General features: G+C 40.5%; 1 non-coding gene across 1 annotated transcript; it reads left to right on the top strand.

Annotated features, from left to right (window-relative positions):
• Positions 1–14,345: 14,345 nt before the first annotated feature.
• On the top strand, positions 14,346–14,449 carry LOC143651077 (U6 spliceosomal RNA). Its single transcript, XR_013159820.1, has one exon. It is a non-coding gene; the product is annotated as a U6 spliceosomal RNA (small nuclear RNA).
• Positions 14,450–14,505: the final 56 nt, after the last annotated feature.

Here is a 14,505-nt window from a genome sequence, read left to right as displayed (position 1 = left end):
TGATATATCTATCTTTATGCCAATACCATGCTGTTTTGACCACTGTGGCTTCATAATATGCCTTAAAGTCCAGCAGCATGAGACCTCCAGCTTCGGTTTTTTTCCTCAAGATACTTTTAGCAATTCAGGGCACCCTGCCCTTCCAGATGAATTTGCTTATTGGTTTTTCTATTTCTGAAAAATAAGTTGTTGGGATTTTGATTGGTATTGCATTGAATCTGTAAATCAATTTAGGTAGGATTGACATCTTAACTATATTTAGTCTTCCAATCCATGAACACGGTATGCCCTTCCATCTGTTTAGGTCTTCTGTGATTTCTTTTAACAGTTTTTTGTAGTTTTCTTTGTATACGTTTTTTTGTCTCTTTAGTTAAATTTATTCCTAAGTATTTTATTCTTTTAGTTGCAATTGTAAATGGGATTCGTTTCTTGATTTCCCCCTCAGCTTGTTCATTGTTAGTGTATAGAAATGCTACAGATTTTTGAATGTTGATCTTGTAACCTACTACTTTGCTATACTCATTTATTAGCTCTAGTAGTTTTGTTGTGGATTTTTCTGGGTTTTCGACGTATAGTATCATATCGTCTGCAAACAGTGATAGTTTTACTTCTTCCTTTCCAATTTTGATGCCTTGTATTTCTTTTTCTTGTCTAATTACTCTGGCTAGAACCTCCAACACGATGTTGAATAACAGTGGTGATATTGGACATCCTTGTCTTGTTCCTGATCTTAGGGGGAAAGTTTTCAATTTTTCCCCATTGAGGATGATATTAGCTGTGGGTTTTTCATATATTCCCTCTATCATTTTAAGGAAGTTCCCTTGTATTCCTATCTTTTGAGGTGTTTTCAACAGGAAAGGATGTTGAATCTTGTCAAATGCCTTCTCTGCATCAATTGAGATGATCATGTGATTTTTCTGCTTTGATTTGTTGATATGGTGTATTACATTAATTGATTTTCTTATGTTGAACCATCCTTGCATACCTGGGATGAATCCTACTTGGTCATGATGTATAATTTTTTTAATGTGTTGTTGGATTCATTTTGCTAGAATTTTGTTCAGGATTTTTGCATCTATATTCATTAGAGAGATTGGTTGGTAGTTTTCTTTTTTTGTAATATCTTTGCCTGGTTTTGGTATGAGGGTGATGTTGGCTTCATAGAATGAATTAGGTAGCTTTCCCTCCACTTCGATTTTTTTGAAGAGTTTGAGGACAGTTGGTACTAATTCTTTCTGGAACGTTTGGTAGAATTCACATGTGAAGCCGTCTAGTCCTGGACTTTTCTTTTTGGGAAGCTTTTGAATGACTGATTCAATTTCTTTACTTGTGATTGGTTTGTGGAGGTCATCTATTTCTTCTTGAGTCAAAGTTGGTTGTTCATGTCTTTCCAGGAACCCGTCCATTTCATCTAAATTGTTGTATTTATTAGCGTAAAGTTGTTCATAGTATCCTGTTATTACCTCCTTTATTTCTGTGAGGTCAGTGGTTATGTCTCTTCTTCCATTTCTGATCTTATTTATTTGCATCCTCTCTCTTCTTCTTTTTGTCAATCTTGCTAAGGGCCCATCAATCTTATTGATTTTCTCATAGAACCAACTTCTGGTCTTATTGATTTTCTCTATTGTTTTCATGCTTTCAATTTCATTTATTTCTGCTCTAATCTTTGTTATTTCTTTCCTTTTGCTTGCTTTGGGGTTAGTTTGCTGTTCTTTCTCCAGTTCTTCCAAGTGGACAGTTAATTCCTGCATTTTTGCCTTTTCTTCTTTTCTGATATAGGCATTTAGGGCAATCAATTTCCCTCTTAGCACTGCCTTTGCTGCGTCCCATAAGTTTTGATATGCTGTGTTTTCATTTTCATTCACCTCGAGATATTTACTAATTTCTCTTGCAATTTCTTCCTTGACCCACTCGTTGTTTAAGAGTGTGTTGTTGAGCCTCCACGTATTTGTGAATTTTCTGGCACTCCGCTTATTATTGATTTCCAACTTCATTCCTTTATGATCCGAGAAAGTGTTGTGTATGATTTCAATCTTTTTAAATTTGTTAAGACTTGCTTTGTGACCCAGCATATGGTCTATCTTTGAGAATGATCCATGAGCACTTGAGAAAAAGGTGTATCCTGCTGTTGTGGGATGTAATGTCCTATAAATGTCTGTTAAGTCTAGCTCATTTATAGTAATATTCAAATTCTCTATTTATTTATTGATCCTCTGTCTAGATGTTCTGTCCATTGATGAGAGTGGTGAATTGAAGTCTCCAACTATTATGGTATATGTGTCTATTTCCCTTTTCAGTGTTTGCAGTGTATTCCTCACATGTTTTGGGGCATTCTGGTTCGGTGCATAAATATTTATGATTGTTATGTCTTCTTGTTTAATTGTTCCTTTTATTAGTATATAGTGTCCTTCTTTGTCTCTTTTAACTGTTTTACATTTGAAGTCTAATTTGTTGGATATTAGTATAGTCACTCCTGCTCTTTTCTGGTTGTTATTTGCATGAAATATCTTTTCCCAACCTTTCACTTTCAACCTATGTTTATCTTTGGGTCTAAGATGTGTTTCCTGTAGACAGCATATAGAAGGATCCTGTTTTTTAATCCATTCTGCCAGTCTATGTCTTTTGATTGGGGAATTCAGTCCATTAACATTTAGTGTTATTATTGTTTGGATAATATTTTCCTCTACCATTTTGCCTTTTGTATTATATATATCATATCTGACTTTCCTTCTTTCTACACTCTTCTCCATACCTCTCTCTTCTGTCTTTTCGTATCTGACTCTAGTGCTCCCTTTAGTATTTCTTGCAGAGCTGGTCTCTTGGTCACAAATTCTCTCAGTGACTTTTTGTCTGAAAATGTTTTAATTTCTCCCTCATTTTTGAAGGACAATTTTGCTGGATATAGAAGTCTTGGTTGGCAGTTTTTCTCTATTAGTAATTTAAATATATCATCCCACTGTCTTCTAGCTTCCATGGTTTCTGCTGAGAAATCTACACATAGTCTTATTGGGTTTCCCTTGTATGTGATGGATTGTTTTTCTCTTGCTGCTTTCAAGATCCTCTCTTTCTGTTTGACCTCTGACATTCTAACTAGTAAGTGTCTTGGAGAATGCCTATTTGGATCTATTTTCTTTGGGGGGCGCTGCACTTCTTGGATCTGTAATTTTAGGTCTTTCATAAGAGTTGGGAAATTTTCAGTGATAATTTCTTCCATTAGTTTTTCTCCTCCTTTTCCCTTCTCTTCTCCTTCTGGGACACCCACAACACGTATATTTGTGCGCTTCATATTGTCATTCAGTTCCCTGATCCCCTGTTCAAATTTTTCCATTCTTTTCCCTATAGTTTCTGTTTGTTTTTGGAATTCAGATGTTCCATCCTCAAATTCACTAATTCTAGCTTCTGTCTCTTTAAATCTACCATTGTAGGTATCCATTGTTTTTTCCATCTTTTCTACTTTCTCCTTCACTCCCATAAGTTCTGTGATTTGTTTTTTCAGTTTTTCTATTTCTTCTTTTTGTTCAGCCCATGTCTTCTTCATGTCCTCCCTCAATTTATTGATTTGGTTTTTGAAGAGGTTTTCTATTTCTGTTAGTATATTCAGCATTAGTTGTCTCAGCTCCTGTATCTCATTTGAACTATTGGTTTGTTCCTTTGACTGGCCATATCTTCAATTTTCCGAGCGTGATCCGTTATCTTCTCCTGGAGTTGGGCATTTAATCAGATTTCCCTAGGTGTGGGACCCAGCAGGTTGAAAGATTTTCCTGTGAAATCTCTGGGCTCTGTTTTTCTTATCCTGCCCAGTAGGTGGCGCTCGTCTGTCTGCGGGTCCCACCAGTAAAAGATGCTGTGGCTCCTTTAACTTTAGAAAACTCTCGCTGTGGGGGAGGGTCGCCAGCCGAAGCGGCTTGGGAGAGTGCCAATCCGAATCTCCCAGTCAGCCCGGGAATCCGCGCGTGGGGAGGGTCACCGGCATCTGCGGCTTGGGGGAGCACCTGTCCAAATTTCCCAGCCGGCCCGGGGAGCCAAGTGTGGCGGTGGGGCGCCAGCAGCCGCGGCTTGGGGGAGCGCCTGTCCAAATTTCCCAGCCGGCCCTGGGCGCCAAGTGTGGTGGGGGGGCGCCAGCCGCCACGGCTTGAGGGAGTGCCTGTCCACCGTTCCCAGCCGGACTGGGAAGCCACGTGTTTGGAAGGGACCCCGGTTGCCGGTCTCCGCGGCTTGGGGGATCTCCGATCCAGTTCTCCCAGCTGGTCCGGGGGGCTGCGCGTGGGGGGGGGGACGCCAGCCGCCACGGTTTGAGGGGATCGCCTGTCCAATTCTCCTAGCCGGCCCGGGAAGGAGGGAGGGAGGGACTCCGGCTGCCTGCCGCCCCGGCCCGGGGAAGCGCGCGTCCCTTGGTGATCTCACCGCAGCGGGTTGTCCCAGCCAATCAGTCGTTCCAGAATGGGGTACGCTGTCTTCTTGGTCTCTGTCATGGCTCCGGGAGCTGTTCTGTATCGTTTCTACTTCCCTAGTAGCTGTTCTGGAGGAGGAACTAAGACCCGCGCGTCTTACTAAGCCGCCATCTTCTCCGGAAGTCCTAGAACAGCTTCACTCAAGAAAGGATGATGGATCAGGAGTACTTCTGTCAGTTGAATAGTCACGTGGCTGGCATCTGCTGGTCCCTTGCTCCTGGGCTCTGATACTTTCAGCTGATAGCTTTTTTAAAATGTGAATTTATTAAGTTGCAAGTTTACACATTCTAAAGCCATGAAAATGTCCAAATTAAAGCAAGCCTATAAAAATGTCCAAACTAAGGCATCCAGTAAAAGATACCTAGGCATCTGCTAGCTTTCTCTTCAACGGCTTCCCCTCAGCTCTGTCTGTTTTGATGGCTCAGTCAGTTCTGGTGACTCTCTAGCTTTTTCCAAAATGGTTCCCTCTTAAAGGGTTCAAGTAAGCAACCCCACCCACAATTGAAGGGGTGGAGAAATATCTCCATGGAAACCATCTAATCAAAAGTTTACCACCTATAATTGAGTGGGTCACATCTCCATGGAAACAATCAGAAAGGTTCCACTGAGCAATAATTGATGAAGACTAAAAGACACGGCTTTTGGGGGGTACATAATAGCTTCAAATCAGCACACCATCCTATGCAGCTGTGTACAGAATGACAAAAATCTTTATGTTCTGATATGGGAAGACCTTCAAGATAATTTTGGGGAGGGAAGCAGAATGCAAAAAAGTGTATATAAAATTCTACCCTGTGTGCAGTAAAAATAAGAGTCTGTAGTCATCCATGCTTATATTTCAATAAACATTGGCAAGAGATATAAGAAACCAATAAAAGTCTTACCCACTGCGGGGATGGGCAGGAACTGGGTGGATGGCAGAGAGGGGTAGAAGCTGACTTTTTCTTTCGACAATATACCTTCTTATATTTGTTGGATATCTTTAAAAAACATGTGTTATTTTATACCATAAAATTGCCACTTTAACCATTTACGAGTGTCCAATTCCGCGCGTTAACTACATTTTCGATGTTGTGCTACCATTGTCACTATCCATTACCAAAACTTTTTATCACCCCATGCAGAAACTCTGCACCCATTAAGCAATAATTCCCCACCCTACCCCCTCCCCAAACCCCAGGTAACCTGTGATCTGCCTTCTATCTCTATGACTTTGCTTAATCTAGATATTTTATATAGGTGGAATCATACAATATTTGTCCTTTTGTGTCTGGCTTCTTTCACTCAACACAACGTCTTCAAAGTTCATCCATATTGTAGCATGGGTCAGGGCATCATCCCGTTTTATGGAATGAGTACTATTTCCTTGTGTGCAAAGACCACATTTTGTTTCTTCATTCATCTTCTGATGGGCTTGGGATTGCTTCCACCTTTTGGCTATTGTGAATAATGCTGTGATGAACCTGGGTGAACAAGTTATTTGCTGGATTTGTGAACATTGTGAATGTTTGCCTGCTGAAAAAAAAGATTCATTTTTTAAAATTTAAAAATGTAAAAAAAATTAAATAAAGAAATAAATAGAACAGGTTTCCAAAAAAAAAAAAAAAAAAGTGCTGCGCAGAAGCAGGAATCCAAAGCATTCCCACATTGGCTTGTCTTCTGCTACTCTGTGTTTGCCTTTTGAGACAGCTGAGGCATCTCTGAGTGGGGACAGAGGAGGACAAAGAGTGCGTTGACCAGCAGTTCCATGCCTGGTAGCAGCACCCTTTCTCCAAGGTCTTGATTTGGCTTGGATTATTGGTTTGGCTCGGATTACTGAATCCCTGCCCTCCAGGCCTTGGCTCTCTAGAATTCAAATCCCTAGGTGATGCGTTCTAACCCAATGATTCTGCTGTCTCCAACTGGCAGCTCACAGGAACCAGAACCAGAGATCTTTTGTGCACATGGCTCGTATCAAACCAGAAATCACACATGTTTTTAGTTGGCACTCAGCCACGAGTGGGCATGGCTTAGATTTTTTTCTTTAAATGAGTTTTTTGTGGTGGGGGCCAATGAGTATGCTTCAGGGAGTTGAGCAGCCTCCTTGGTCTCCATGTCTGGGTAACACTTTCCCAGTTATGACAGCTAAAAAAGTCTCCAGACACTGCCAATATCCCCTGGGAGGCAAAATCATCCCCAGTTGAGAACCGCTGTTTGAAAACACTTTTTTAAAAAAATTGAAGTTTAACACAAAAGGTGCCAAAACATAAACATGCCAATCAATGAATGATCATGAATTGGACACAGCCATGCATCTAATGCCCAGCCCAGAAGTAGCCCTTATTCCCCTTTCCAATCAACTGCCTCCTTTTTCCCTGAAAGTAGCTCCTCTCCTGACCTCACCTGACATTTTACTTTGCCTGTTCCTAAACTTCATGTACATTGAATGACAACAACATGTGTACCTTTTGGCTGGCTTCTTTCATTTAATGTTACGCTGGTGCAATTTCTCCGAGTTGTTGTACATAGTTGAGGTTCATTTGTTTTATTATTCTGTGTGCTCCAGGGACCTGGTTTTTAATCGAAGGTGGAACCTGATAGAGTCCCAGAGGACAGAGAGAAAGCAAGTCGTGCCGGTGTGAACACGCTGACTTCAGACACTTAGGTATCTAGGGACTATTGACTGCACACATGAATTGTCTTAACTGCCTCCTAACTGCCTTCTCTTTTTTATTCTCTCCACTCTTTAGTCCAGGAGTTGGCCAACTATCCCATGGACGAAATCCAGCCACTCTTGTGTGTGTGTGTATGTGTATAGCCTGCAACCTAAAATGTTTGGTTTTTTTTTTACATTTTTAAATGGTTGAATAAACCAAGAGAAGAAGTGTATTTCATGATGTGAAAATTATATGAAATCCAGATTCAGCATGCATAAAATTTTGCTGGGATATAGGTGGGGTCATTCATTAAATATTATCTTTGATTACCATTGTACTACAGTGGCAGAGTTGAATAGTTGTCACAGAGACTGTCCTGTAAAGCCGATAGTATTTAGTATTTGTCTTTTACAGAAAAAATTTGCTGATCCTTGATGTAATGGAAAAATCAAAATCCAGGTAGGTCAAGTTTCAAGAACAGCTGGATCCAGAGGCTCAAAGGATGTCACCAGAACTTGATCTCCCTTTCCCCGTGTTTCAGCTCTGCTTTCCATGCGTTGCATTCATTCTCAAACAGGTTTTCTCCTCATGGTGGCAAGGTGGCTGCTGGAGCTCCCACCCTTTCAGCAGCTCCAGTGGAAAGAGATTCTCTTCCTCTTTTTAAATAACCATCTCAGAATTGTGTCTCACTGGGACTGCCTTGGGACACTGCTCATCCCTGAATCAATTACAGCCGCCAGAGAGGTTAGAATTGGCCAACTGGTCAGACCTGCATGATAAATCCACCTCTGAACCAATCACCATGGCCAAGGGCATTTGGGGCTCTGATTGGCCAGCCTGGCCATGTGACCACATCTGGACTGGGTCCAGAGTCAGCCCTGGTCTGACCTCATGGGCTGAGAGCAGGGGAGGGGTAGCTGCTTGAGGAAGCAAATGTTTGGCAGGAAGGGACTGCAGAGGCCTACAAACTTCTATGCTTATGTCCTCCACAAGTACAGGGCTGCATTTCTACTTCTTGAGAAGACTCCAGGGGGTGATTTTGGTCCAGCATCATAGACTAATGGTCCCCAAACATATCCGTGTCTTAATCCCCAGAACCTGTAAAATATGTTACCTTGCGACCCTTCTAACATGAAAAAATTAGAATGGGCATAGGCCAAATAGCCCTAAAGAGTGGGAGAAAGATCAAAGTGATGGTGGAGTTACACAGAGAGGACAGGGTTTAACAAACGAGTATGATTGCTGAATCATCATATTTCTTTTAGTCTCCAATATCTTAGAGCAGCTAGAAGTAAAAACCTAAAATTGTGGAATTGTAACCCATACCAAACTCTGAAATCTGTTCTACAACTAATTGTTGTGACGTGCTTTGAAATTTATTGCTTTTATATACATATAGTTTTTAAAGTGAAGGAGGAGTATAACAGAGAAGATAGGATTTAACAAATGAGAATGCCTGCTGAATCATTATATTGATATTCCTTTCGGTCTCTAGCATCTTGGAGCAGTTAGAAGGAAAAACGAAAAATCGTGGCACTGTCACCCATACCAAACTTTACAATCTGTTCTGTAACTTGTTGAAATGTAGTTGGAAATTTATTGATTTTTTTTGTATATATGTTATATTTCACAATGAAATAAACTTTAAAAGTTTGGATGGAAAAAGAAATAGCAAGACAACAGAAAAAGAAATAAAATGATAATATAGAGAAAAAAAATAAAAATAAAAAATAAAAAAAATTAGGCCTAAGGGTCACCCCCAAGAGAACTTCTTTTGTTGCTCAGATGTGGCCTCTCTCTCCAGCCAACACAACAAGCAAACTCACCACCCTCCCCCTGTCTATGTGGGACATGATTCCAAGGGGTATGGATCTTCCTGGCAACGTGGGACAGAAATCCCAGAATGAGCTGAGACCCAGCATCAAGGGATTGAGAAAACCTTCTTGACCAAAAGAGGGAAGAGTGAAATGAGACAAAGTGTCAACGGCTGAGAGATTCCAAACAGAGTCGGGAGGTTTTCCTGGAGGTTATTCTTATGCATTAAGTAGATATCACCTTGTTATTCAAGATGTAATGCAGAGGCTGTAGGGAACTGCCTGAAAATGTAGAGCTGTGTTCCAGTAGCCATGTTTCTTGATGATGATTGTGTAATGATATAGCTTTCAAAGTGTGACTGTGTGATTGTGAAAACCTTGCGTCTAATGCTCTTTTTATCTACCTTGTCAACAGATGAGTAGAACATATGGAATAAAAATAAATAATAGGGGGAACAAATGTTAAAATAAATTTAGTTTGAAATGCTAGTGATCAATGAAAGGAAGAGGTAAGGGGTATGGTATGTAAAAAAATTTTTTTTCTGTTTTTGTTTTATTTTTCTGTTGTCTTTTTATTTCTTTTTCTAAATTGATGCAAATGTTCTAAGAAATGATCATGATGACGAATATGCAACTATGTGATGATATTGTGAATTACTGATTATATTTGTAGAACGGAATGAGCATATATTAAGAATGTTTGTGTTTCTGTCTTGTAATTTTTTTTATTAATAAAAAATTTTAAAAAAAGTTTGGATGGATTGTATGTGTGTGGCGATATCTCAATAAAAATATATATTTTTAAAAATTATTGGTAGAGTCCCTTGAGGGCCCAAAGGAAAACGAAAAAGGAACCATTAAACTTTCCCACCTGGGAACCCCCAAGTATCTTCTCAACCACTGGGGAGTTCCAAGATTATTGGCCAGCCCTTGGTTTTGAGGCTTGCCTTTATGAAACTGATTTCTGTAGTGGAGAAGCTAGGACTACGTGATGGCCAGGTTCATGTGTCAGCTTGGCCAGGTGGTGGTGCCTGGCTGTCTGGTCAAGGCAGCACTGGCCTGTCTATTGCTGTGAGGACATTTCACAGACTTAAATCATGAGCATGTTGGTTGCACCCATGGCCGATCACATCTGTAGTTGGCTAGGGGATTGTCTTCTGCAATGAGTGACACTTGATCTAATCACCCAAAGGCTTTTAAGGAGCATTCAGAAGGAAGAATCCTTCTTTCTGCTTCAGCCAGCCAGTGTCTCCTGGGGAGTACATCGAGTACCTTTCATTGGAGCTTCCAGCTTGCAGCCTGCCCTACAGATTTAGGACTCTGAAGTCCCCAAGGTTGCAGGAGACACTTTTATAAATCTCATATTTATAGATATCTCCAGTTGGTTCTGATTCTCTAGAGAATCCTGACTAATACAACTACCTATAACCAGGTCTAAAAGTTGGTTCCAGAGACCCTCTTTTGTTGCTCAGGTGTGGCCTCTCTCTCCCTAAGCTCAACTCTGCAAAGAAAATCATTACCTTTTCCCCTACGTGGTACATGGCATTCAGGGGTGCAACCTCCCTGACAACATGGGGCATGACTTCCAGGGATAAGTCTGGCCCTGGCACCGTGGGATCAAGGCCATCCTGACCAGAAGGGGGAAAGGAAGTGTAATAAATAAGGTATCAGCGCCAAAGAGAGACCAAAGAGTCAAGACGCTATTCTGGAAGCTGCTCTTATGTAAGCTTCAGTTAGACAGTACTAATTGCCACGGTTTACTAAACCCCAATCAACACCACTCCTGTTAACTCTTTTTTTTTAATTTTTATTGAGAAATCTTCACATACATACAGTCCATCCAAAGTATACAATGAGTAGCTCACAACATTATCACATAGTTATATATTTATCACCATGATCATTTTTAGAACATTTGCATCATTCCAGAAACAGAAATAAAAGAAAAAAAAAACTCATACATACCATACCCCTTAGCTCTCTCTCTCGCTGACCACTAGGATGAAGCTCAACATTTTCAGGTACTTCCCTCTAGTCTCTCCACTACACCATAAACTAAAAAGGGATATCTATATAATGCATAAGAATAAACTCCAAGAAAACCTCTCAATTCTGTTTGAAATCTCTCAGCCACCGAAACATTATTTTGTCACATTTCTCTCTTCCCCTTCTTGGTCAAGAAGGTTTTCTCAATCCTATGATACCAGGTCTTGGCTCATTCTGGGAGTCTCGTCCCACGTTGCCAGGGAGATATACACCCCACGTTGCCAGGGAGATATACACCCCAGAAAGTCATGCCCCACATAGGGGGAGGGCAGTGAGTTCACCTGTTGAGTTGGCTTAGAGAGAGAGGCCACATCTGAGCAAGAAAAGAGGTTCTCTGGGGATAATCTTCGGGCATAATTATAAATAGGCTTAGCTTCTCCTTTGCAGGAATAAGTTTCATAGGGGTGACCTCCAAGATCAAGGGCTCAGCCTATTGAATTGGTTGTCCCCACTGCTTTCGAGAATATTAAGAATTCCCCAGGTGGGGAAGTTGAATATTTCCTTCTTTATCCCCAGCCCCCCTAAGGTAATTTGCAAATACTCTTTTATTCTCTGATCAAATTATTCTGGAGTGTTTGAGGGCATCACACTAACCTGTATAAACCAACAAGATCTCATGCCCTAGTTAAGATTCCATGTAATTATGGAGTTCAAATAAACTGACCATATGAGTTAAATTAGATAGCACACTACCCAAAATATAAATTTTGCACCAAAAAAAATCTCTCCCTTTGGTCTCATTCAGAAGTTGAAATTTTAAAATATGGACCTATCATTATTTACCCTGTGTTCTGATTTACCTTATTCCTATCCAGATCAGCTTCATTCATATCTGTAGACAAAGTCCGGTCACCTTTTCAACTTTTTTAACGATTGCTGTATGGGGTAATCTGACTTTCATGGCTTCAGAGCTCTACCTCTGAGACTCAGCTGCCACATAAATACCCGAAGTTTCAGGGCATGACCAAGTTGTACATAAATAGTTCAGGATCTCAGAATTTAGAAATAACAGTTACAACTCCTGAATATATGTGACTGCTGTAAGAGCTTACAGTAGGCTCCACAATAGGCCCCAACCTGATACCCCATGCTCTCGACTTCAGTTCTCTGAGTTTGTATATTATAGTTAGTCCATAGGAGTGAGGCATGATATTAGTCTTTTGCTTCTACCCTTTCATTCAACATACTGTCCTTACGGTTCATTTTCCTAGGCACAGGCCTCACAACTTCATTCATTCTTGCAGCAACTCAGTGGTTTGTTGTGTATTTACACCACAGTTCCCCCTTCTTTTCTTTAGTCATTGTACCCTTAGGCCACCTCCATCCATTGCAAATCACAGACGGACGCTGCAGCCATAAACCCCAGTGTGCAAGTATCCATTTGTGTCCCCACTCTCACGTGTCCAGGTTGTATACCTAGCAAGGGGGTTGCAGGACCATATGGCAACCCCACCCCTAGCCTCCTGTGGGGCCACCACCCTGCCCTCCAAAGGACTGCACCTCTCAGCTTCCCTACCGACAGTGAACGGGTCCATCTCTTTCTTCATATTTTCTCTAGCACTTGTTTCTCTCTTTTTAATTTTTAAAAATTTTTGCATGGGCCAGCACCAGGAATCGAACCCAGGTCTCTAGTATGGCAGGTGAGAACTGTGCCACTGAGCCACCATGGCCCGCCCTCTGTTCATTTTGAAAGTTTTATTCGCTCATCATAAAATCCAACCAAAGTAAGTAGACATGTCTTCGTCACCATAATCTATATGAAGATATTTCCTTTTCTTCTACAAAGAATCCATACCCCTCCCTCGTGCCCCCCGCCCCCGCCTGTTGACATTGTTTTTGCGCAATGCCTTTGTTACATTCAGTGGTAGCATATTACAATGTTACTGTTGATTATAGACCCTAGATTGCACTGGTTGTATTTTTATCCTGTATATCATCCATTTACAACACCCTGCAATGTTGACGTTCATTTGTTCTTCCTCATGCAAAAAAGTTTTTATATGTGTACATTTAATCACCATCATTGTCCACTCTAGGCATTCCTAAATTATACTGTGTCAGTCTTTATCTTCTATCTTTTCTTCTGGTTTCATACATGCCCCCAGCCATTCTTCCTCAACCATACGCGCTTTCAGCTTCATTTGGTGTATTTACATTATTGTGCTAGCCTCAGATAGCACTGTGCTATCCGTTGCTGAATTTTTATTAGTCCTGCTGCACCTTCTGTATTCCTTTAGCACCAAATGCCCAATCTCTACCTTCTTTATGTTTCCCGATAACCTGTGTTCTTAACTTTAACTCTCAAAAGTTCACTCATTAATGTTAGTTCATATTAGTGAGACCACACAGTATTTGTGCTTTTGTTTCTAGCTAATTTCACTCAGCATAATGTCCTCAAGAGTTCATCCACGTTGTTACATACTTCATGATTTTATTCTGTCTTGCATAATATTCCATCGCATGTATAATCAAAGTTTGTTGAGCCACTTTTCTATTGATGGACATTTGGGCTGTTGCCATCTCTTGGCAATCGTAAATACTGCAGATAGAATCATGGGTGTGAAAATGTCTGTTTGTGTCCTTGCTTTCAGTTCCTGTGAATATATACCTAGTAATAGAATTGCTGGATCATATGTCAATTCTATAATTAGCTTCCTGAGGAACTGCCAAACTGCCTTCCAGAGCAGTTGCACCATTTGACATTCCCACCAACCGTAGACAAATGTGCCTCTTTCTCCACATCCTCTCCAGCGCTTGTAGTTATCTGTATTTTTTTTTTTTAATAATGGCCATTCAAGTGGATGTCAGATGATATCTCAAGGTAGTTTTAATTTGCATTTCCCTAATAGTGTGTGAAGCTGAGCATCTTTTCTTGTGCCTTTTAGCCATTTGTATTTCCTCTTCTGAAAAGTGTTCATGTCTTTTGCCCATTTTAAGATTGGGTTGTTTGTCTTTTTGTGGTTGAGTTGTAGAATCTCTTTATATATTCTGGATATTAAACCTTTATCTGATATGTGGTTTCCAAATATTGTCTCCCATTGTATAGGCTGCCTTTTTACTTTCCTGACAAAGTTCTTTGATGCACAAAAGGGTTTAATTTTGAGGAGTTCCCATTTATCTATTTCTTTTTTCAATGCTCATTCTTGGGCGTGAGATCTAGGAAAATCACCTCCTATCACAAGCTTTATAAGATATTTCCCTGCATTTTCTTCTAAAAGTTTTATGGTCTTAGCTTGACTGTTCAGGTCTTTGATCCATTTTGAGTTAATTTTTGTATGGGGTATCAGATATGGATCCTCTTTCATTCTTTTGCATGCAGATATCCAGGTCTCCAAGCATCATTATCGAAGAAGTTGCTCTGTCCCAGGTGGGTTAGCTTGACAACCTTATCAAGCGTCGTGCTTGTTTCGGCTGCACATATACTAAAATTGGAATGATACAGAGATTCCAATGTCCCCTGTGTAAGGATGACATACAAATTCGTGAAGTGTCCCACGTGTTTTAGCCCTTCAGTTATTTTCATGAGATAACTGTTTGATAATTTTGGTATTTGACTCC

The sequence above is a fragment of the Tamandua tetradactyla genome, chromosome 11, assembly GCF_023851605.1.
Source record: "Tamandua tetradactyla isolate mTamTet1 chromosome 11, mTamTet1.pri, whole genome shotgun sequence".
Lineage (NCBI taxonomy): Eukaryota > Metazoa > Chordata > Mammalia > Pilosa > Myrmecophagidae > Tamandua > Tamandua tetradactyla.
This window is presented reverse-complemented; position numbering and strand designations above follow the sequence as displayed.